Source organism: Bactrocera oleae, chromosome 2 (genome assembly GCF_042242935.1).
Source record: "Bactrocera oleae isolate idBacOlea1 chromosome 2, idBacOlea1, whole genome shotgun sequence".
NCBI lineage: Eukaryota > Metazoa > Arthropoda > Insecta > Diptera > Tephritidae > Bactrocera > Bactrocera oleae.
Genome location: NC_091536.1, coordinates 83,534,054 through 83,561,152, shown reverse-complemented (window position 1 = coordinate 83,561,152; position 27,099 = coordinate 83,534,054). Strand labels below are relative to the sequence as shown.

At 34.2% G+C, this 27,099-nt stretch overlaps 1 protein-coding gene across 3 annotated transcripts in view; it reads right to left on the bottom strand.

The window, feature by feature from the left end:
* Gfrl (Glial cell line-derived neurotrophic family receptor-like) overlaps positions 1–16,644 on the bottom strand; it is a 226,618-nt gene extending 209,974 nt beyond the window's left edge. The window contains exon 1 of one of the 3 annotated variants that reach the window (XM_070105870.1): positions 15,739–16,644. The gene's annotated coding sequence lies outside the window, so the exon portion shown is untranslated. The remainder of the gene's footprint in view (positions 1–15,738) is intronic. The other 2 variants (XM_070105872.1, XM_070105873.1) reach the window with 2 other exon arrangements.
* Positions 16,645–27,099: the final 10,455 nt, after the last annotated feature.

The window sequence follows — 27,099 nt, the reverse complement described above, 5'->3', positions numbered from 1 at the left end:
TAATAAATACATACGATTAAATTAAAAATTTAACTCACAAACCCTCCAGGAATTAGTCGTTACAAAGTGAGACACTTCTTTTGATTCTCTATTTTTACTATTTTCTGTGTGTATACATATATTATATTTTGAAAATTCATATGTGTTCGTTGTTGGCTCAAAACAGTAATAGCCGTTCGAAATCAAGAAAAACTATTATAATCAAATCCATTAATAGAGAAATATTTCAGAAACTACAAAATTATTTAATATCACATCACAAAAAAAAGTTGGAATTCGATCTAAGCAATTTCTTCGCAGATTATGCCATTGTCTTGTAGAATAATCTATGACAAATTTCGACAATATATGTGTTATCGATCATTTTGTATCGCAGCTTTTACCTAAAGTGATCAGATGGCGGTGGTTTCGACAAACAAGCAACTTCTTGGGGAGAAACGGGCGACGACGAAATAGTTCGGGTATATAGAGACTGATGGATAGGTGAAACCGACTCTGCTTTTCACGCTGATAAATTATATGTATACTTCTCTCCGAATATAATCTGTGTCAATATGTGCACAGCTGACAATTGCTTCTGGGTATTACAAACTACATGACAAACTTAATATATTCCATTCAGGGTATCAAAATACTACAACCATAATAGTTTAGATTTTTAATACCCGAACCAGCTTGCGTAAACTATGCATACATATATAGTATTGTTAATTGAAGTTTTTTTGCAATAAGAAGCTGCCAATAGATAGAAGAAGAAGATACTGTGGAACATGTACTTCTATGAAAATGTTGGAAAAGCTTTGTATAGTAAAATAATCGCAACTTTCGTTTCGTCGTGTTTCTTGCCGATGTCTCGTAAGTGCACATGTACAACTTTTTGCAATGATTAGCTTCACAAGGTGACTCAAAGAGGAGTGAAGGGATTTCAGCGCCGGTGGTTTGACAAAGAGCCAACAAGGGCCTTGATGCGTAGTCAGGCATGCACTCTACATACCCACCTACCTACTTACGTTAAATGACGCTGAATTGCCCTTTCATTTACATCACTGTATGCGGCTCTAAAACACAACTTTTCAGGTTATACCTGGCGTATACGTAATATTTGTTACAGGTGAGAAATTCAAATGTATGTCATGCTTGCATATAAATAGAAATATATACATAAATATTACCTAGTAAACGAGTCAAAACCTTAATTTGCTAAAATTTTTAAGCTAAATTTTAACTTTAAGCTTCAAAGAATATTACAGTTTGTCATTTTCAATAACCAGATATTAGTGCAGAGACATCAGAAATTAATTTCCATTGGTTATACTATTATTTATGTATATAACACTATTTACAAAATATTTATGTAAAACATATATACGGGTATATATATATATGTATATTCACAAATTTCCCTATATTGTTTCTATATACTTCCCTACGCATAGACCCAGTCACCTATTAGCACACTTTTGGTAGCTTGCCTTCATTTATATACTTTTGGCCTTATCGCATAAGTCTGCAAACGTTCACCCTTTTCTCGGGTGAGCAGTAAATAATGATGTGCGCGTGTATTTGTGGGTGCGCTGTTGTGTGTGACGTTACACTGCGTGAGCTTATGATGCCTTTGAACTCATTCTATGGTGTTTGTTGGTACTTTTGGTTTACTTGATGACTTCAAAATTGTGCCATGCAGCGGCGAAATAATATTCAGCAAGACGAAGAAGAAAAGGTGGATAAAGAAAAAAGGAAAGCTAAGCTCAAAATGAGATGCCTGGCAATTCATCACGTAGCTTACTAACATGTAAGGCAACGCCAGCAGCTTGCCTCCATTTACACGCTCATGCTTGCACACGTATGCCTGTTTGTAAATGTGTAGGTGTGTTCTTGTCCTATTTGAATTTGATTGAAATTCGCACGTAATTGAGGTGCGGTTTACAGTGGTATAAATGTTGGTAGCCGCGGTTGAGACGCCAACGCTTTGACCTTGGTAAACGCACAAAAGTGGTTTTTCAATGTGTTTTTAAGGTAAATCTGTACCTAAACAGATGCTTGTAATACACTTACTCAGCTATGATGCCTTTGAACTGAAACGTGCCTTTACATATATGAGCCTGCACGAGTAAAATTGTTGAACTTTGACATATGAGCCCTTCTAAACATAATACATTCTGCAATCGGGTTAAGTACTTAAAGCGATTTTACATATTTAGTTGTGTAGAGTGTTGTTTTTTTTTTACATTTTTGAATGTTTGTTTTAAGCTAACAGATAAAGCATCCTTTGTTTCATATATGATTCTTTTTAAATGCTTATATAACGTCTAGTAAATACAAATTTCTTTACATTTGCATTTAATTGAAGGGGTTTGACTTAGTATAGTTAAAATTATCCGATTTAGGTCAAATATGAACCATTTTTTCCATAACATGTTGTGAATTTGAAGATAATCTCATAATGTAATAATTTCGTAGAGACCATCGCCGCAATTGGTAAGAAGTTGGGGTCGACTTTTACAAGCTCCAGACTATAAAATTTAAGCATAACAAGGTCATAACCAAGTTCTCAGGGCTTCTGTTGAGTCACCATAATTGTCCGTGGTGGAACAGAATTCCTCTCCTATTGTCCAAACCTGCGCGCTTTTCCCCAACTGCTTCCTTCAGATGATCCAATTGTTGATAGTAAAGGTCCGTATTAAGCGTTTTGTCGTTTTTTTAACCCCACCATACATATCAAAAGTCTCCTGACCGCCAATCGTGACTTGGACCGGTTTCACTTGACATTGACCTAAGTGAGCTATTGTACTCATCCGATTCAAGAATGGAACGATTTTGTCGCGATTTATTAGCCATTCGCAGAGAAAATTCAGTCTAAGAGGTTATTTGCGTTTAGCTATTTTTTGTATCTGACCTTATATAATAGGCACATCTAGTGTAGCTGAAAAACTGCGGTTTTTGTGAATTAAACAAAAAAAAAACCTAAATTGCGCATAATTGGTTGTTGTAATCTGAGAAATTTTGTTGATACTATATCCGATCTTTCAAACGTCATATATCGTTATTCAATCGCATTTATACAACCCATGATAGAGATTAATAAACACAGCTACAGGAAAAATAATGGATTTCCTTTTTATATAAGATAAAATGAGTAATGTTAAGAATTAGCCACATTAATTTGTGTAATAACCATTACCAAAAATTGAGACAACTTTTAAGCTACTAGTAATCTCCTTTAAAGCTCAGAGATATGTGAATGGAAATTTTGACTTTCTTTTTGAATAAATTTTTATAAAAAATATTTAACTTCATTGACCAAAACTATTTTAAATGCGAATCATTGCAGTAGAATGTGAAATGGCAAAAAGTTTTACAAATTAATTCATCAGTTCGATCGAAAATCACCAAATTTTTGGCAAAATTTTAAAAAAGTACTGATACGCTATGGTAAACTTGTGCTTTTCATACCCTGAATAGGGTATATTAAGGTTTATCAAGCCTACTTCTATCTATCTGTTAAAAAACAAAAAACAAAATCATCCCAACCTTTGTCATGTAACACTTGCAAATATATTATGTATTAATTATAAACTATTTTAATAAAATTAAATAAGTTATAAAATGTTACGTTTTATTGCAGGTGAAAAAAGAGCAATAAATTTGTAGTGCCAAGAATTTCAAGGGAAGCAGCTGATCATCACTCTTACTGTTATTTTTGTATTGCTAATCCACAGAAAGGTAAAACTTCAATGAAAACATTTTATCCTGGTCTAAAATCGACAACCGCTCCAATATCACATAAAGAAAAAAATTCTGTACCTGTGTTGGAAAATCAACTACTCGCTCAGAACAGCCATCCATCACATAGTTCATCTGTATCCATGCGTTCCCGTGCGCAGAAATGCTGTGGACCGGTGTAATCAGCCAAGCAATTGAATCAGAGCGGAAAAAATACAATTATTCAATAACATGCGCGTGCATATATACAAATAATTAACATTTTTTTGCTCCTAAGCTTTTAGAGGCAACGTGTTTCCTTTGTATGCTTCGAAAGCTCCTCATGCATAAATATACATCTATGCAAAGCACATTTCCGCTAGATAATCGCTTGTACTTCAGCTGATTGTCAAGCACAAATCTAGGCAACACGTCTCTTCTATTGTCAGTCGGTTTTACAAAAATGTTGCTAGCAACAATACTGCCACTGCCACGGCAGCAGAAGGCTAATAGCCTTAGCTCGTTGCGTTAGAGGATTTTAATCTCTTTATCACATTTGTAATTCTAAGCACGTTCGATACGCTAACGTCGCTGCCGCACGCATTGCTTGCAACATCCTGTCACCCAGACGCCCATGCTTCAGCTACGTCATGTCTCGTCAATTCTCGCAACAATGCAAATGTTTGGCGGTGCAGGTGTGTTCACACGTCTAGCTATATATGTGTATATGTCTGTACATTTTTGCATATTTGTTGTTTTGCTGCATGTCTGTCTGCACGCAAATTGAATGTATGAATATAAATACGCTCTGTTGTGGGTAAATGACAGACTGCGAGCATATAAAGTAACAGCACACCTACATATGTGTATGCACATGTGTGTTTGCGCGCATTCATTTGCACTCGATTCGTGCTTGGTTGTGCTCTTGTGCTGGCAATTCATGCCTCAAGTATACCTTTGTACATTTACGCAGCAGCATAATAGGGTAGCGCGCATTGAGTGCCTGAGAGCTGAATGAATGATGCGCTGGCGGAAAAAATGCAAATATATGTGTGCATTTACATACACATTAAGATTGTTGCTCTGCCATTTGTAGATTTGCTCCTGATCTACTTTTATGCGAATATGTAAATGCGCGTCCACACACCGATGGATTTATTGTTGAATAAGATGGAAAACCTCTTTTTAAGCATAATATTTTAGGAATTTAATGCAATAAACTCTTGTGGAAACGCTGAATCTAATGAGGGTCAATTAATTAACATTTTTTGGGAAAACTAACCTGGAATGAAATTAAAAGATATTTATTCCACAAGCGTTTTTATATAGTTGTCATTTAGCGTAAAAATGTTATCTAATAATTCAAAAATAAATAAGAAATTCTTCAAAATTACATATGTAGTTACGACTACTTATAAATTACGCGAGTTTGAAGATTTTGATGTAATATAATATTTTCGATATTTTATAGTAAATATTCGATTAAATTTACTATTGGTTTTTGGTATGGTATGTATATTTGAAAACAGCGAAAGTAGAATATTTTGCAAAATAATTTTCTAAAACTGTTTAGTGTATAAAGACTTTCAGCATGTATGCAAGTGAAAATCTCCAAAAAATACAAAAAAATTGTTTGTTTTAGTAGGATATATAAAAAGTCTTAAACGACAATATGCTTTCCTTAAGCGTTAAAATAAATTTTGAGTCAAAAACCGTCAAATTCGGTAATTTTTACAATATATAAATATATAAATGGGAACAGCTTAAACCAAAAAATTTTTTACTCAAAATTTACTTTAAAAGTGAGTGGGCCGGGCTGCCACTAGATGTTAAAAAATTTTATTTTATTTTTGCAAAAATTTTCTTTTTCCAAAAATTTTCTTTTTCTATAATCTACAAATTTTACCCTCAGGCTAAGAAAAAAAATATTTTTTTTTTTGCTCCACCCTAATATATAATGTTACTAGAATACCATATACTTAGATTACCTTTATTGCTTCTTTACTTGTTTTTCTTGTTTTTGTACAAGCATCCGTTATTTCCTTAACACATTTCTTAGCAAAAATTTTCTTCTTAATGAAATTACTCTTGTATATGTACTAGAGCTTAATATTTATTAGCCCATTAAGTAAATGTTGCGTAATAAAACTCTTTCTAAGTAAAATGCGTAATTTCTTATCTCCCTCAGCATTGAATCTACTTTTGTGTGTCGAGATGCTTTTTGTAGGAAAGGTATGAGTGATGTTCGTGTGGTTGTTGTCGTTTCAGCAAGTATGCTTTAAATTCTCATCTGATGAAATGGAATCATTGCTGGTAGGTCATATAACTTTCAAACAGTACTTTGTACCACGAAACGAAAATGTTAACTTAATACTCCCACCGTGCTGGTTCCTGGCGCATTTGCGGGTACCCGACGATAGCGTAGATAATGGCTTATCTTGGTTTCAGTCAAAAATATAATATATAGTACTGTCTGCTTTCGGTTAGACCAGAAAATAAGTCCAAAATTTTTATTTAGCGCTGTCTAATATGATGTCTAAATATGAGCACGTGCTCTAGGTTACTATAAAACATACAAAACAGACAGATTGAAGATCAACAAGTTATAGGTATTTGAGTCAAGAGGGAGACAAGAGACGGTCTTCTCCTCCAGGCAATTAAGTAAAACGCAGTACAATTTGATACTCAGGCCTTAACAGTCACACTACTTTGAATATCCAATGTTCTTGAGTTTGCTTTCCTTTAAGAAATTTAAGGAGGCATGAAGATTCAAACTCCAATTCGCAACAAGTTGAAACAGTAGTCGGACAGTGTTCGGTTAGAACACAGACATCTTCGTGGAGCGCTCTCAGAAAATATCATAGAAAATGCTGTTTACTAAAATAGTATAATTTTCATCAGTAAGCATTAAGCTCTCATCTGAGAACTTTTTATTGTGTCGTCCTCGTTTGCCAACTACTGTAAACGCTTTTATTTTGCTGTCACCCTTATCATAGTTTTCGGTTTTTCCATGCTGAAATCCAGCATTAAAAAATCCAAAATTAATTCTAAATTCTGAAATCTTTGAGTCAAAAAATACATTGAATACATTTTAACCAAAACCAACATACATATGTGTAAAACCAATTTAAATTTCTTCATATTCTCTCTAGTGTGTTGAGTTATGAGAAGCGCAGCTGCCACTTCATTTTGTCAATTTCCAATATTCACAAATTTATTGCCTACACTTTTTGCATGCCCAACGATTTTATGCTCAATATTGCAGCTAATAAAAATCGTGGCAGAGGAGCAATGCTAACAGTAACAGCTTGCCTGCCGCAGCGTAACATAAATAACTCATAAGCAACATACATTACAACTAACATTTATAATCGTCGGGCTGGCAAGTTGACAGCGAGCAATTCACAATCCGCAAACACACCCACACACCTACGTATGAATAGTGTAAGAGCGCACACGTTCGCAATCATATCGTCTAAATGCGGCACGCCCATTCAGTGGGGTAATTCAGCAAATGGGCGAACATAAATCAAGCGTCGGTAATAGTGATGTGCACCAACGCCGCGGGCACTTTCTTAAGAATAATATTATTCTTAGTCATTTTTATTGTGCTCATATTTCACGACACCTCAGCGCGCACAAAGAGAGTTATGCGCGCCGGATGCGCTGCGACTCAAAGTTGACTAACACATTAATATATATATATATATAATATATATATACATATGTATATGCATATGTATGTGCATGTATGTATGCATGCCTGTAGTTTTCGCATGCATTCGTTCGTGCGCGCACAGGCAGTCATCAGCTAGCGGCGGAGTGCACGCTTCCTCAATTCCCAGCGAGGTTAATGCCTGGAAGCGTCGCATTGCGGCATATTTTGTGACGCGTAAATTCACAGAAGTAGTAAAGTTGTTCCTCTTTTCTGCATTTCCTTTCGCTATGTGCACGGCAGGGGATACACAGTTAATGGTTTAAGAACGAAAATGGTAAAGCATTACGCTTTTGTGAAATTTCAAGTGAATTTGCTTTTGTAACTATCCGCTTGAGACTAATGCGGCGTTTATACGAAAACTATGTAAATGATTATTCAACCTGTTATCATTATTGGTTGGCATAATAGGCGCGCTCTTTTAGTATAAATTGGAATATGTGCGATACGAAATAAAGAAAATGTGATTTTGTGTGAATGTGTTTAGCAGGGTCTAAGTTTTGACACAAGCCTCCCAGCAATATTTTAACTGTTTATTTTAAGTTTCCTCTCGATTCATAAAAATGTCTAATTTAATCCACTAAGTATTAACTTTTTTCTGGAATACTTAGAAATTAGGCGTTAGAGATGCTCGTCCAAACATTTACAAATTTAGGCGACGGGATATGTGAGACCAGACTTAAATAACATGCAAACCAGTGCATGCAAATACCGCCTTAAAATATACCTTCTTTGAAGGTATAAAACAGTAGGTGCATATCACGTCTCGGAATCGTACTGACAAACTTTGTTAATACGTACCAACGAAAGAAGTTGAGTTGAGTATAACCGCTAAAACGTACTACAGTACGCCCACATTACAGAATTAAGTAGGACATTGATCCACATATCGATATATTTATAATATTTACTTAGGGTTAGCCACATTGGATTGGATTTTTTTCCCTCTAATCTAGATCGGCTTAATCGAAATTAGATTCACTTGCCTTTTTGTACACTTCTACTACTAATAGACACATGAACGCCATATGCGTTAGCCCAATTCATCCATCAGGAACCGCTTCGAAAACCTTAAACTTTAAGTTCCACAATTTTCAGTTTCAATTTCCAATAAAAACAAGAAAAGTAATCACAGCTTACAAAGGAAGCAATGCGTGCCGCCACCACAAGTTTACCACAATTAAGAAAATTTTGCGGTGAGATAATAATTTCTCATGGCGGCGGTGTTGGGCACGTGACGGACGGATACACGTTTCGCATCCATCAGACCGAAGTTGAACACCGAACACAGAAATGAGTTGCGTGCGTATTTCTGTTGTGATTTTCTTGCTTTGGCTGTTGCTGTTGCTGTTTATTTTACGTAATCATTCATTTTAGCAACGAGTGTTGCCGCCACAGATCCATACAATCATTTATGAATTCTATTGAGCGGAGAGTTAAAGGATCTACGTTTGTGTGCGGTGCTTTTGTGCGGTTATTTAGAGTGGAAGTGAAATGGATTGAATTGAATCGTTAGTTGTTCCATTGATTGCGTGCTGTTGCAAACCGCAGAGCATTCTAACGTTACATAATATCTTATACTCGTACATGTAATGACTAAACATGAGTTCGGAATGAGTATGCGTACAGTGTCTTGAGAAAACATATATAATATATTGGCGATTGGGTTTTCCAGGCCGAAAATATATTATAAGATTTATATAATGTGCTAAAAAAATTCAAATAAATTTTTTATCCGGAGGGGATTTTATTAAAATTCTCAAAAACGTAATCTTGTGAGTAAAAAGGATATTTAATAAGACTTAATCTGCGGTGATTCCATATGCAGTTTGGAAGTGTTGTACAGCCTTTCGGTTGACACAACTTTTTGCAGAAACTCTTTTTATCTTTGAAATGCAATGATAGTGGCTAGTGAAAAATCTTTATCACTCCTTCTGAGGTACCGGAGGGAACTGCGCAGTCCTATAAGAATTAGTCGATTATTTACCATTCTACAAGGCTAAATTATACCAGTATTGAATGTCAGAGTAAAGAAGTATTATATGTATAGGTTACTTATCTTATTTATACCCCTCAGCATATACATACGTGTGTTAAATAACAATGAAATATCTTCGACCGAAGTCGACTAGTATCGCGTGTAAAATTTTTTTTTTCATCGGCAAACCTAGTTATAACTTTTATTTTTAACACATTTTACGCAATTTTCATGCTGACGCATTATTTTCTGATTACTTTCATCTTTCTTTAGTTGGCCAACCTGCTGCTATGAAAATCAATATTTCAGCCCCGAGTGATGAGTTAACGTGTCAGTCTGATATCCAGGCAGTCAGAAACGCAGAAGCGGTCGGTGCGGATTTGTTTTCAGTGAACGTGCTAGCAGTTAGTCATTGTTTTGCTATTGAATGGAAGCCGATTGGATAGCTTGTGAAACATAACTTCTTACCCCCTTTTATCTAAAGCTAGCATATTAGTTTTATATTATCATATATAATATGTTAATAAATATGTCTGTTCTTGTAACTGAGAAAATCGTTGGCGCTAAGTAAATACTTTTACGTATCCGCGAGTATATACATATGAACATATTTTATTATTTATGTGAACTATTTTAATATTCGAGATTTTGCACATTGATGTATTGAAAACTTAGACTCATAACTCCAATTCGTATGTCCATGAAAGTTTAAACTACTCATATATTTGCAGCTCCCCACAAATTGACGTTGTTGTTACTTGCTTTTGTACGTAAAATACAATCATATTTAGCTCACCATTTCCCTAGGTACTCTTTTCATAGTAACAGTAGTCTGCAGCCACAGATATTTATAATGAAAGTTGTTAATAGAAGTATGAACAAATACAATGAATGCACAATATATTTATATTTCTCTTCTGCCACCAGAAAATCGCCAACATAATTGGCTGTCAGCGCTGACAGTAAGCTAACTAGCTAATCTAGTCTGCGAACAATAAGGTTGAGGGAAAATAGCCACGGTGGTGACCTAACTCATCGTAGCACAGCTGTTAGCTGCTAAAACTGTGCTATGAATAGTCATTCACAGCAGGCGTCTTTCATTTTGCATATTTTTCGGCGGCTTTACTTACACTCGCCCTGAGCTTTCTGTCTTAATTAGCCACTAATAAGGACAGCGAAAGTAGGTTATGTCGGTTGTTTTTGAAAATACCAAGAATTTAATTAGTCGAAATTTTGGTTACAAATGTGTTGGTGAATTCACCTTAATAAAGAAAATGTTTAACTTATGTGCTATTGTTACTAGAAATAGTTTAAGAATTTCTTAAAACTTTTTAAAGAACAGTATTTTAACATATTTAAGCAAATGTTATTCTACATTATAGTGGTTGCCAGAAGGTATACTGCTGGTATTAATTTAAAAATGGAGAAAGTTGGTTTGCACCAGCTATAAAATATTCCCGCCTTTAAGGCCACATCTAGTGTGAAATTTTGAAAAAAAAAAAAAAAATTTTTTTAAATTTTTCCATAGCCTATACCTTGAAACATTGCATATTAAAATTTTAAATGATTGTTTCAAATATTTTTTGAATTACAACCTTAATTTCAAAACAGCTCTATCAGTTTATCTTTGCGGCAGTTATAACTCGGAGTAAAATTATCCGCTTGATATCAACCTTTTTGCATATTCTGAATATACACGTAGTTCTTCATTAAAGAAAGTCCGGAATCACTGCAGCAGTGGAGTAAATTTTTTGCTTTTTTAGGCACCATTCGACATCGCGTGTAACTCGAAAATTATTTAATTTTTTCCTTTCAAAATTTATTTTCTGTTCTCACAATATGTACACATACATATACTCTTAAAATTTTAAGTCAATTTGTAGAGTCAAAGTTTTCTTTAAAATCATATAATAAAAAGTTATTGGCATGAATTAGAAACTATTATTATTATTATTTGAGAAAGGTTGTTATTTTATAATTTGAGAAAGGTGATTAAAAAGTGATTTATCAAAATTTTATATTAAGGAAACAAACAAGAAAAAACTCCATGGCGTCGTAATCAAGTTAGCGTAAGTATATTTTCAGTAGATAGACTTGTCACTCACTTCTCTCTAAAAAGCCTTTGTACATTTATGTCAGTCAAAATAGCTTAGCGCAACCACGAAGGAGTTGTGAACACTAAATACAAACTAAAAATAAAAGCTTTACACTTTTTTAGGTAATGTGTGCGCTTATGTAGTACGAGCAAATATGCTATGGGTCTTCTACACAAGACTATATGTATTATACGCATAAATGTATACTTCTTTATTAATACGCATGAACATTATTTAAAGAACTTTACTTTTCGTTTTGTAAACTTTGCGTCAACAAAATTGTTAAAAAATAATAGCAGCACGCTCTATTTGCGCTTTCGATAGCTTTTGTTAGTGTTGGTTAGAGTTATCGCTTTGCATGCCAGAAGCGCATAAACGCCACTCGCATGCCACTGTCGCAAGCAAATAGCATGAAAACAAAGTGTGTCAAATACAAAGCACGAGCACACGCATACTCATAAACTTACATAATACATTTATATATGTACATATATATCTACTCTTCCACGGTGTTTGTGAATAACTCAAGCTGAAGTTCACGCTATGTTATCTTCAACAAATAACAGTTTTTCAGTTTTTCACTCGCATGAGTGGACGCTTATGACCGATGGCGCCGAAATTTTTGAAACAACAAATATTTATTTGGCATGTCTGTGGATTTGTTTGCTTTCGGTATTCTCGCATGTTCATAAATATTTAAATAGTACCATGGCATATTTAAATAAATATTGTAAAAAGATTTAATTACTAAAAATGCCGAAGGCAAATACATGCTACATACAGTTGCCACATTTACTATGTATACAAGTATATATCATATGTATATACCATATGTATATGTATGTAACTTAGTTTTTATACATTTTTTTTGCCTACCTAACATATCCTTCTAAAAACTGAGAGAAGTAAAATAAAAATATTTTTCTTTTAGTTCTTCAAATCTTCAAAAATGTTTAAATAATAATCAAAAATAGCTAATCCTGCTTTTACATGTGATAAATTGTGGTTGATAAATTGTATATTGAATAACACTTTTTTTTGCGCGAATGGAAACACCAAACAACAAAAGTGTATAGTTGCCATACGGCTTTTATACGCAGCAATTGAATGAATAACGGAGAATATACTTCACTGATTAAATTCTGCTAATAAACCGAGTTTTTTTTTTGTACATTGTCTGGCGCTTTTTGCCATGAAAAAAATAATTGAAAGAAGTTTGCATTTCCATTTGAATCACGGCTACGGAAGCATTGGAAATATTCCAGAATTGTTTTGTGGATTCTACTTTAACACAAGTATATGAGTGGCATAAGGTATTCACTGACCATTGTGAAGTCATCGAAAGCTTATCTCATTTGAGTCGTCCCTCCACCGATGTTAATGATGATAACATTGGTAAAATTAACGAAACCATGCTTGAAAATCATCGTGTTGACATCCGAGTGATACCACATTCAACACATTTGGGGTAATGTTTTCGATATGAAGCCTACCAATGCTAACCACTACCATTAGACCTGTCTATTTTGCAAAAAACGAGGTAGTAGAGGTCATAGATAAAATGCTTGACAACGTAACTGCGGCCTCTACATTTGTCTAACGCTTTATTACAGACCATGAGACGTGGATCTATGAATGTGACGTTGGAACTGTCCAAAAATTTAGCCAATGGTGCTCCAAAAATGAGTCTAAACCCAAAAAACCATATTCGCTGAAGACGCTGAAGGCCATTCCAGTCAAGGCTTGTAAAAAGTGTATGGAAAATTGGATTAACATGCTTGTATCGAAGCATACGCCTATTTTGAAAACATTATAGTCCTGAATACCTGAAAAGTAAAATCGTGCCCAAAATCAAAGTAAGACCACTTCACCACAATATTTACTTTGTCATTCAATGTATTATTTACGATCGTAATCTCAGCACAGTTTGGCCGTCAAGAAGCGTTAAATTAAATAGCTTCTAACTCAAGAAGCCGAACTGAAAGCCACAACCGAATTTGCAGTGAAACATCAAACGACCACGAAAGTAACCGCAATAATTTTAGCGCAAAGCATAAAAATACACATTTACATAGAAACAAAACAAAACAAAGTTAAACAAACATCGCCGGCTAAAAGCAGCAAATTTGATTAGCGATACTGCGCAACACAAACAGACGAACATTTGTTACGAAACAACGGCGCGGTGCTCAAATTTCACAAACGCTTTTGTTTTTTGTGGTTTATTTTTTTGTTTTTGCGTTTGCCAGCTAATGGCAGGGAAGTGGAAATGGTTTGGCGTGGCAGGATATCATTTGCAACAATGCCGGCCATATCTCGCGTCGTCATCGCCCTTTCAAATTGCGAAAGTCGAACCTGCGACGGTTTGGCTACTCCACGTCCGGCTGTCTATCTGCCTGTCCGTTTATTTGTCTGTTGTCTGATTATACTAAAAGGGCTGGCTCACACAAATGGCCGATTCGCTGTTTGGCTTTCTACCGCTGACTTTTGCTGCTGTTGTTGTACTTCTTGTAACGTTTTTTTTATTCTATAAGTGCCGCTGTCTGAGTGCTAATACAATCTGCTCGGCTGATAACAGTAGACTGCACACTGTGGAACATTTCTTTAAAACAATAAATTTAAATTTTATATTTTTACACGTTTCTGTGTTCGTTATTTTATCACAGAAATAGACAAAGTTCATTATTTTATAACAGTCTGGTTGAAAAAGTCACCGCACTTGTTAGCTCCATAGAATTGTAAGATCATTTTAAAAAATCTTACTAAGAACCATAAAATATCAAAGTAATTTTAAATACAATAATATTTAAATAAAAGGGTTAGTATTCTTTAATGTATGTAACAATATACTATTAGTAATATAACTAGCCACATACGGGTATCGTTTTTCAATTGTGAACTTTGAATTATTTTTTTGCATATATAATACGATGGTACATCAATTTCGTTTCAGAGATTGAGTGTATGTAAAGGATTTTTTTACTTAGTTTAATTGGCGTCAACGCTTTTTTCTCGAAACGCTGTTTTTAGAGGACTCTGATTAGCTAGACTGATCGACTTAAAATTTTCACACGATCTCCTTAGATATACTTTTATTTGAAGTTTTTTGGAAAGCCGTCATTTTAACAAAAATCAAAATTTTTGCTGATCGAAAGTATTTGCATCCATCTATTGCAATAATTACTTTTTTTTTTGTTTGAGATAATTTTAAACTTTTCTTACCATAAAATACCTGTTTTTCAAAGGTACTCTTGGAATCAGAGAATCCCTGATTGATGATGAATCACTGCTTATTAAAATGTATTAAATTCTGTGAATCCACATTTTTTGTTTATTTATTAAATCAAATGATTTTTATAAAAAAAATTCACAAAAATCAAGTTTTTTCGGATTTGCAAGTGGATATAACCCTTCTTGGAAGTGTTCAGCACATTGAACACAATGAGGATAGTGATTGAAGCAAATTAAATTTTAAATTAGGAAGCGTTTGATTTCAAATGCTACTGTTTCGTGGCAAGTCGCTAACTCAATAATAGAAAAATATGTGTTTTCAAAAAATTTATTCAAAACCTGGCTGCAAAAACGCACGAATTTGACATCATTACATCACCTTCTGCAAGTTTTGTAATTAAAAACCAGGAATATCGGTATTTTATGCTAAGGACTTTCCAATTTTTAAAATTTGGTATATATCTCGAGACGTCTGCAACAGAAGTAATATATCTGTTAGATTTTCGGGCTGTAAGAAATTAAATCAAACCTCAATCAGAATTCACACTAGCATTCGTGATCGAAAGTAAAATTTATTTATTCTGCTTAGAGGTAGATAACTTTTTAGCCCTTAAATTGCAAATCTTAAACACCGTAACTTTAACAGTTCGTATTTTCTCTGCTTGGTTTATGCAACCTCAGGTCATTGGCAGATTGCTTACAACGGTTGCTGATCGACAGCATAATAAGAAAAACTAGAAAAGGAGCTTTCAATGTGGTTGTCGACGGCGAAAAAGGAGGAAGCGGCGAACACGGCTACACAAAATCGCATTCATGTATTCACAAAATGTAAACATACCTTTTTTTTTATAAAATATCAAAAAATAAGTAAAAAAGGCTTTAGTCGTGTTGCATTGTGCCTTGTGAAATGTATAACCTGTTTTTCTGCTTGTTATAAAAATGCGTCTTTACTGTGAAAAGCTTAAAAAAGAATGCAGAAAAGTTCATGTACTTAAAACGCTTCGACTTGTACTCACTTTTTGCAAATCACATTCAGCCACAATCCTTCCATGGTTTCCGCCATTCACTGCTGCACTATTCTTGATTAGTTTTTCTATTTTTATTTGCGTAATTTTATAGCACACTGGTTGTTGTTACTGTTATTTACTTTAGTAAAGCGTTATAATCCCGTGAGTTCAGTTTACTGATATTGCTTGCAGATATTGTCGCTTTCAGCTAACGCGCTTGTAGTGGTGTTATTAATAAACCAATTTCGTGTAAGTGAGACGATAGCGGCTTAGCGTTAGACTTAAGCTTTCATAGCCTTTTATGTGATGAGCTCAACACATAAGCTGCTTGCTTGCCACGCTAGAGTGAGACACACAAACATACGTATGTATATATGAACACACACATACACTACCACTATTCCTTTGCAGCTATTTGTGTATACGTATTTCCCTCACTGTTGCTATTGTTGCTGTGCCTTACACGCATCGGTCGCTGTCGCGTGGAAGTGGAGTATACGACGATAAATTGTGCTCGACACAGATTGAATCGATTATTACACTGAAATACACCAAAACTCGATTAAACGCGTAATATGTTTAAGTGAATTGATGGCAAATGCAATTTTCACAGTTAAGTCATTTGCCTTTGATTGCACGCCTTTGCATGTGGTGGTGTAATTATAAGGAATTTTTGCTCGAACGGGCTCGTAGATTTCAACATTTCAACATTTCAACATTAATCTGTTATCATTTGCTTTCATTTTGTAATTATTTTCGAAATATTTTGACTTAATTAAAGAGAGTTAATAAATTTATTTTGAGTGTACAGTTAGTATAATTCTAAGAACACTCAGTTTTGAGTTATGGTTTTTGTTGTATATAGGTTTTAATTTTTTTTAAGAATTATAAAATAGAAAATCAGACTAATATTTGATATGTTTCGTTAAGCTTAATTAATTTATTATTTATGTGAACATTTTAGTTTTGTGTTTTTTTTTTATTTAAATTCAGAAGGAATATATTTAAGTGGTTTAAAATTTTTCAAATCATAAGCACACCATTATTTAAGTTTCGCACAATAGTTGTTCATTCTCAAAGTATACCAAAGATTTTGTATACGTACTTTATTTAGAACTTTGTTTATTCATTTAACACCATCTCCATTTCTTATATTTATTTTGTTAAGTGTTTTCGTGAATAAACAGCACTTTAAGATAATTAAAAATTTTTTAGTTAATTTTTGTCTTAATTAGTTGAAGCACCTTTTTACTATTCACTACTGTTCAAATCCGTTTGTCGTTAATGCTCACTTTTTAGTATATATTAATTTTTTTTGGCTTTATTTTTACGAAGTGAGCATGTCGGGTTGAATTTAACGCCCAGCTGAAAACAGGTATTTAATAAATTAATTAGTTCATCCTAAATATACAATTTTCTATTTATATTATAAAACTTATTAAACTATATTCTTTCGCATGAAAAATTTTTGATGGGCAGCCGTAAGTAAAGTTGTGGTACACATTATAAAGTGTAACTAATGTGCAGATATATAATACTAGCATAAGTATCGATCGAAACTCATACTGTAGCACCATTCAACTTAGTTAAGATATGATTTAGTATACAGGATCTGTTCAAATCTGACGCGGTCTGTTCCATACAAACTGCGCGCGCAAACCGTATTGTAAAAAAATATTTTCCTCGATTTCTACAACGTTGTTTCTCATCGCATGTCAATTAGTGTGTGTTTCGCAGCTGTTTGTTTGCCACGCGAAAGAATTGTCTGGCCAGTTTTTACCAAGATAAAATTAAATAATAAGTTTGCTTGAAATTTTGTTATTTCAATACAATCATGGCTGCTAAAGAGTAAAAAAATTTGCAGAAGTTCTTTGGCGAGTGTACTTTATCATGTACGCAAGCAGCCCCATATTCATCAATCACGTCATTATTGGTAATAAGACATAACCTCATGAATATGACGTCTAAACTTGCATATTAAACGCATGAGCGCTCCAAAAATGAGCCGTAATGGAAAAGCCAAAATTCGCTAAAAGCACTGTAGTCCATCTCAGCCGATACTTATAATCAGTGCGTAAGATATTTTGGATTTTGCATTGCCATGCCTGTATTGACTCAGGAGGTTATTTTGAAGGCGCTTAATTAATTATATGTCTTTGTCAGCCTAGATCAAAGTAGATCTGATTTTTCAATTTAGTCTTTGTAGAAAATGATAGAAAATTTCTCCATCATAATATCATAATTTTAGTTTTGTATTCATTATATTAAATAACGTAAATACTACGATTAATTATGGCAAACGTGTAATAGATTTGAAAAAAAAACTGTTAATCGTTTCATATAAACTTTATTATTTGCATTTCATCACTAGATTTTATATTATATGCCTTTTTTATTGTAAATGTTGCAATTGTTAATACATTTCACACACATATTTCAATTACTTGTAATCGTGTAACACACTACCAATACCATACACTCACTACTTATAACTTAACATTAGAGAAAACAGCTGATGGTTTCCCACAATTTTATAATTAATTCCTTTAAAAGCGATTAAAACGTAAATATGAGATTTATATGTGAACATATATAATATTTACTGTTACGCGTGGATTGTTAAATTTCGTTTAGTAACATACCAGTCTCGGAGCACTACAAAATAAACAAATGAATTATAATTTGATTATGCAGAGAAACCATGTTTATTAATTAAAATAATTAATAAAAAAATAATTAAAAGTCATTCTGTACTTGCTATTAGCCTGTTAGTTTGCTAGTTTATACGCTTTTTGCAAGAAATTCAAAATGTAAAGGTATATATTTTACGTTTAACATACTTGCATGTTTCACCACAAGGTAGATATGTTAACAATTTTTTCTGTTTTTATTTAATATAAGTTTGAAATTTTTCATGTATGCATTCTTTAATATTGCGTGATTACGCTGAACACTTTTTCACCTTTCCTATAAATTATTCACTTTTATCGTTACACATTGAGCTTGTGGTCGCAACATTTCAACTTTCTTTCCAACTTTTTGCCACACCGCTATTTCTATAATTAACATAATTCTGGCCTACCTAACGGTATTAGCCTTAGTTACAGCAACAAAAATTGAATTGCGCAAATTCTTCGCGTTAATTTTACTTTGATGAACTTTTACCAATTACGCTAATGTGTTTGGAAATATCCGTGGGTGTGAGTTCAAATTATGGCGACTTCATACCTACATATAAAATAAGTTGAAATATGTGTGTAGATGTGCCTCAATTATGGCGCCAAAGTCCTGCTATCGCATATGTTTCGTTGGTTATGGTTTACGCTTAATTTGGTAATTATTAATGTGCAATGAGGAAAACAACAAAAATTAGACCCTAGAAAGTTCTTGCATGTTATTTTTATGCTTCGGTAATTTAGTCGGTGCTTAATTTTTATTGTTTTTGCTGGTGCAAAAACGTGTCGTTTTTTTATGGAACAAATTTTCAGTAGAAACATTATTGATTAAAACAAAAAGAATGGAATAGTTGGTTCAGCGCATATTTCTTTCTTTTAAAATTTTATAGAAAATTATTAGCTTTTCGCGTACAGAATATAAATTTTTTTGTACATAAAATTCTTACGAAAGCGTGCTGTTACAAAATTGCTAAACGGATCGCTTCTGGCGACCGAGCGTTTATATTTAGTAAATTAATGAATTAAAAAAAAAAATTTATTTTAAAAATCTGATTTTATAAAAGTTTGTCAATAATTTTTCTTAAAACTCAAACACGACATAATCCAATAACATGTTCAATTATTATTGTATCAGAAAGAACTTAGTGAAGGTCAGTTATTTTTTGATTTCAAAGGGCTAAACCGTTTTGTTTGTGCAGCATGTTCCCACCTTTCTTGTATTGTGATTGTTAATGACCCGTCAGTACCAATGACATTACAGATATATTATATATAAAAGAAATTCTATAATTAAGATTAATATTAATGTTCATAATTTATATAGAAAAGCATGTCAATAAATTTTATCTATAGTGCTGAGATGGCAAAAGTACGCGGAAAAAATTGTGTATCATATTTTACGAAAATAGCTTATTTAGAGCTGCTAGAGTAGATAGCTTAATAAAGCAAGATTATCTAGGGAAATTTCTCAATTCCAATATGACATGACATGCACCACGACAGTAGTGGCTAATGTTACTTTTATGATAAAAACAATCTCAGGCTTATAACCGTTCCGTCGAGAGACGACTGTTATTAGCAAAATTATTTTTTAGTTAACGGAAAGCCGTAATAGTAGTTTTATTACATATAGCTTAATTGGAATTATAATTAATTTATTTAAAAATTTTTTTTTCAAATCTAAATATTTAACATTTACAAATAATAAACAATTCCAAAACATATTTAAAGCAAAAGTTTAGATAGGTTGAACCGAAATTAAATAGTCAAAACATACAAAAACTCGCCATTACATTTCGTTATATGTTCATCATAGTTAAATATTTAAAAACCGATTATAGTATTATAAATTCATTGTTGATAAGAATAACTGACATATGTTGTAAAGCTTTATTTTCTTAAAATTAGTTAAAATAAACACACAGAACATTTACTACACGATAATTAAGCGAATTATGAATACCCAAAAAAATATTGATTATCGATGGCGCGTGGTTTCCAAACTCAATACTAAATAATATGAATTTATTTTAGTTAATTTTGATTCGTTTTGTGCACCACAGTCACTGACCTTTCATTATGACAACCCAGATAAAATATTCATAGTTGGTTCGATCGGCTTATTTTGCTGAATGTATAACTTTCGCCGCATATAAGTAATTACTCAGATCAGTACTAAGCACCCTTTCAAACTTTCACCCACACATCGGTTTTTATTTATAAGACAAAAATTCTATTTATTTTCTTGCAAACACGCACTCAACGCCTTTCAACGGTTGCCACAGGACGTAAACGACACGCCAATTTCTCATCGATAAAACTATAATACTTGGCTGAAGGCACCTGCTCATAGCTAAATAAATATTTATTTCTTATTTTCTTGTTTTTATTGTGCTGAAGACAAGTCGTGAACACACACACACACAAGCACAAGCAGCGTTGCGTATACGCAACATAAACATCTGCACTTCAAACATACCATACATATTTATGATGGTTAACTGAGTGGTAAAGCGCCAAAGGCTGCTGTAGGGTCAATGATTTGACTTGCGGTTGACTACCGTTATTTCACCGGTAGCATAAAGCCCACTGGCTATTATTAATTATTTTTTTCTTTCTTGCTTCTTTTATTAAATTCATGCACGTCAATACACGTACAAGTGCCCGCAAGGACACGCACACAACCACTTGGAGTACATAATTCACGAGCACAATTACAGCTAGTACTTACGCACACATACACGTGCAAACACACATGTTCGCTTACTATGTCATGCTTCACGCATGAACGTGCGTCTCGTCTGTTAGCCTTGTGTAACATTTACACATGCATGCGCAGGTCTTATTAATATGTATGAGCTTGAGTGCTCTTTATGCGCACAAATATGATATACTTAGTGTATGCGTACAAATCTGAGCTGAAACAAAATTACCATTTATATGTTTTTCAAAACAGAGAGCCAGCCTGCAGAACGTGGGCAATCCGGAGCACCGGTGCGTATGAGTAATCTCTAGCTGATATAGCTACAGCTACATGTCCACGCGTTTCATCAAGAAGGTATCAGCTTACAAACACCAATATGAGCGTTCACTTTAAATGCCTGTGTGTGCCTTCCGTTACACACACGAAGTCGTATTGCGTTTTACTTCGACCCGCGCACCGAAAAAACTGTCAAATTGAATTTACGACCCGCCACAAAATTTGAGTAGTCACAATGTGACTGCCTCAACATGCCAGCGCGGCACACTGCACTTGTTTTGCTATATTTTTTCTCGCAAACCGTTTCGTAAGTGACGCTAAATCCACATACCGTTTGAACGCGGCACAGCAGACAGTCATGCAATGGGCACGTAAAATTGCCGAGCAGCTGGAGTGCGTGTTTTTGCGGCGGCTAAAAACAGCACGACTTTCGGATTCGGTTACGCCGTTCCGCGTTGAGTTGCTTCACCAAATTGCAGTTATAGCATTTTTTGTTGGTAGCGTAGCGAAGGTGATACGTTATAACGGTAGGCGCTGCACATACTCGCAAACATGTTGCAAGCAGATTTTGGATATGTTAATGTGTACCGGCTTTTAGCTCGAGTTTGTTTGGCTTTTGCATAGCACTTTTATTTATTTATTATTTTTTCTTTTTCGGTTGTTGGTTTTTAGAGCACAATATTTATTTATCACTCTATTTTGCTACTTAAAGTGCGGTCATTACTATCAACGCATTTCCGTCACACAATTTACAAAGCACTTATTTATTTATTTGTCTTATTACTTATTTATGTACTTTATATTCGCTTTTGCTATTTAATTTGTAATTCACAAATTTCGTATTCCAGCGTGCCCGTCACAGTAGCTGTCACACACCGGTACATATTCGTACACGTGCGCAGTCAAACACCCACGAAACCCACAGCTCGCCACGTCCGTTTTCATATGAACGCGAATTTTACTAATGTGTGTGGGAGTGCGTTTGTGTTGGTTTGCCTTTGAATGCCGTGCGGTAGGACGCGCGCTGCATTCGATTGTTTTCTCTGCCTTGTGCTGCGTACAACTGAATTTGAGTTGAAGTCGTCGCACGCCTTTTGCCTAGGTTAGGTTTCATCTGCAATTCTTATCCGCAGCGCAACGTGTGGATAACACAAGAGCGCGCACGAGAGAGTTAAAATCGTGTTCGCTCAGTTAGGAGAATATGTAACTGCTATGCGCTCTAGAGCGCTACAGTTAAGAGCGGATTACAATAAGAGTAGCTTTATAAAAATAACTGTCACTGAGAGGATGATTATTTTATGAGAATTTAAATACGGAAGTTGGCTCGTTGACCTCTCAGCTATAATTACAAAACTGCATTATGTCAATTTGTATCTTCATGCCGACACGTATGCGCTGGCACCAAGCTACTAAAAAATTTACAAGAAAATACCTTCAGGCCGGGCGTCGGAAAATGTTGTCCCTACGTCATTCTGCTCATATACACATACGTACGTGGGTGTGGGCTTGAGTTTATTGCCTGTTCGTCTCAGATCGACTAGCCTAGAAAAAAACTTGCGAATATGGTAAAAAGCAAACCAGTATTCGTACCCGATCATCGCTCGAAACAGGAATTTGAATGGTCCACTATATTAGGTGTTAAAACTTTGTTTGCCTAACCGTTGTTTTTTACTTACAACTCTAAAAGAAGATGCAGAAAATGAAAAATTTTGTTGTACATTGTTGCTACTCTTATACTGCTAGTAAATGTCGTTGTAATTTATACATATTTGTATAAGTGTACATTTGTATAAAGTTTACCAATGACAGCAATAATGCGAGGGTGGACCACTTGGCCATTGCATCAGATAAAACTACAAGATGAGCAAATGCACAAAAATATAACCATTTATGAATGTCTGATTTAAAATAACGTCCATTCCAAATTTTATGCAAAATATAAGGTGGCTTAATGTTTAACAGCTTTTCCAAGTTCCAGGTGAAAATATTGAATATAGAATGAAAAATTCTCGCCTTGAGCTATTAGGCATAAAATCTTATCGAAACCTGCATAAAATTTTAATTTCCAATTTTGCTTTAAAAGTTAGTGCGTCGTCATACAAGTAGCTTCCATATTCATACATTACTGCTGTTTATGATTTGGCATCCCATGAACTGCACAACCCTTTAAAATATCGTTATGCCTTGAGCAATTATTCATTGTCTTGAAAAATATTTTATGGTTTTTTGGTTCTGTCGCTATTTGTGTTTTATTTTTGTATGCACACGAAAACAATTTCGCAGGAAAACATACCTACATATATTTATGAGCCAAGAAGTTAAGCAAATAAGCGCAAACTGAAGGAGAAAGTTTTGCCTGACACCCAGACGCAAACTGGAACTCAACATTCATCTGCACATAATATATGCATGTAGAATGGACGTCAGTGGAGCGTGCAGAAAAGTAAATAAAAAAGTTGTGAATGAAATGGATGAGTGTACGTAGTCGCGTTTACATTCACTGGATACGCAAAGTTTCACTAAAGTTTTCGTGTTAAAACAAAGCTCGGTTGTTTATTTGGCAGCTTGATATGAGTACATATGCGAGTATATTGCTGAATATTGTGCAATAGTTTTGGCTATAGTTCATAGGAAAGGATATGTTCATTGGCATGCAAATAGGAAGGCAGTTGTAAAGGAAATTCCGAACGACTTCTACGACGACAAAATATATTCTGAGGTTCTCAGCTCAAAAACATGTGACATTTGCTGCACGAGCTTAATTACCAAAAATTACCCAGAAATTTTTTTATTACCGTTTTTGACACCAACCGCAAAATGTTCGTATGTGATAAAACGAGAGTTTGAAAAAGTATGTGTCGAACCTTAGGACTTTTACTGACACTCAAATCAGAGTGCAACTAGGCTTTTATGTTATTATTAGCCTTCGTTAGGAAAGTTACGTAAAAAGTTTATCGTCACATTTACACAGGCCACTGGCTAAATAGCATTGAAAGCAAACATTAAAAAATTGTACGTCACAAACTTTTTATAACCTGAACGGTTATTGTTTAGGGCAACAATGTATTCTCCAAAAAAATTACTCAGATCAGATCACTATGCCATATAGGGTCTTTGTATTTGTGAAGGGTATTATAGCTTCGATGCAAACGAAGCATTTAACTTCTTGTTGCTGCTGGAAGAAAACTAGTGGAATTCAGAATTGCCAAGGCTAAACACCTACTCCGTTTGTTCTCATTGTATTGGCTCAAAAGAAAGTTTACTCAGTTGCTTCTTGTTAGCTTACAGCTGCCTTAGGCTAACATGTCAAAATCATCCTTAAAATATGCAAGAAAACAGCAACGCTTTGCGTGAGTGCCGTGGGCTGCTACCTCAAAAAACCATAAAAATACGTTAAATTAATAATTAAATCTACAATTGAATGGAGAAATAGGCACATAGGAATGTGTTTAGTAAAAGTAAGTGCAGGGCTATACTTTCCAATCGTAGTTACACTATTTGAATGCATACACCATGTACGTAGCTATATTCAATGCGAAATTAGGGAAATCATCTTTTCGAGCTTAGTATTCCTTAGTTTGGCTTTAGAAGTTGTAATTTTTGTCAATAAGTTTGAAAGGAATGCCTTCAATTAAATAACTTTTATGACCCCTGAAGATTCGGTATGTATCAAAAAGTTAAAATAAACTTGATGTACATTGCAAATTCTCAGTTAATTTATTTCTTAATTTAATTATAGAAGCATTCGCACGTCACTGCGCTGTGCAATATTTATAATATACTTTATAAAGTCGTAGTTAAGCATATAAAGTATTGTCCTGAATTTAGCAAATGTCAAATTAATCCTTGCTGCTTCAATGGTATTATATAACTACATAATGGTTAAGTAACTACCACAAGCACACACAAGAAGCCTTTAGGTTAATTTAGTGAACTGAAACCTTCAGGCTTTTATAACGCGGTGGCCGTCGGTGGCTCAAAAATGGACACTAACTTTTTTGTGTATATGTCTTTTGTTAGCACCGGTATAAAAGTAAAAAATGTAACTCATAAAACGACAAAGTGAAATACAGGAGCTCTTGCTCAATCAACAGTAATTCTAATTTTAAATTTAACATACAACTGTTGTAGAAAAATTACAGACTTTAAATAGTGAGCGTTTAGGTCCCGTAAATTATGGTATGTTGCGCGTGAGTAAAATATTTAAATGCTCTGCTTTGAGGCTAGCATGAAGAGTGGCGTGGAGGGGTTAGACTGAACACCTGCATGCAGCAGATACACACGCGCCTATAAATTTGTATTCTCTATCAGCAAACTAGAGGACTGAGACTGAGTTTGGGTTAACTGTTTCGTAGACAAAATCTGCTTTATAAAAATTGTATATTAAAAACGGCTAAAAAACGCCAAACAGAACTCACTTGCGATGCGGTCAAGGCCACATGCAGTATTTAAATGTATTCACTTCGGTTGGAATTTGAGTGTCAATGTTCGTGACTCTCACATGTTTGTGTGTGTGCGCATTTGTTACATTTGAATAAAGTTTTATGCAACAGCATGCGTGACTACGTGACACATGCAGCCCGCTCTCCACATCTGGAGCAAATACTTTTAGCATTGCCCTCACGCTGTGACCTCTGAATGCAAATTAATAAATTTAAAGGATAACGCGATTCTGACACGCTGCTGGTGAACAACGAAGCTTGCATGTCGTCACACTTGGACTCCTGGAGTCAGTGGAGTGGCCTTACACATTTATTCTTTCTCTCGCTCACTGGGTAGTCATACAAAATGGATATTTAATCAGAAATTTGTAAAATATTTGCATGTGCACGTGTTGTTGTTTTTGCATTTTAAATGCACTTTGATGTATGTTGGTTGTTAGTTAACGGTTTATACATTAAATTAGTCATTTTGAGTAAATTGGAATGAAATGCTAAGAATTACTTAAAAATATGTTGTACTGTCGTTTAACTGCTAGTTGGCTAGAGAAATATATGAGCTAATAATCGGGGTACGAGCTGTAAAATATTTAGAATTTGGTTAACAAATGTTTAAATACGCTAAAAGACCAACGATAATAGGGGAAAGACAATAACAAAAGTTCCCTTCTAAATATTACGTATACGCCTCGCCTCCGTTTTTTCGAATACATAAACAAACACATAAAATACTGTAAAGATCATGATGCCTGGTTACTTTATAAAGGTACACATATACTATATACTCTATTTTTGAAAAGGTCGAAATCTAACCACATAATTTAAGATGGCGCTTTAAGGTTAAAAAGTTTAGCAAGCTACTCAAAATAAAGATATTTGTATACATATTATTTTATTATTATCTTCACGTTCGTGTACCCACATTTAAATTTCGCGTCTAAAATGAAAATGTTTTTGTAGCCATGTTTATTTGAATGAGAAAAATCTATTTCATGTTTCCACTTGAACAATTTGCTACCTAATTTAGAGTTCATTCAATTTTTGTAGCAAAGAAAAAGTGTTGGAAAGGAAGGAAGGAAATATGCGTAAAATAATAGCGCACGCATGAAAAACGATTTAAAACGATAGAAAAAAATTCGCAAATTATTGTGCCATACAAGCTTCTTCGATTCCCTATACTGAATGTAGGAGAAGATCGTTAAATTTAGGACACTAAAATGAACTGTGAAATGCAGAAATTACCAAACAATTTGGCTGTCTGCAAGAATTGACATCA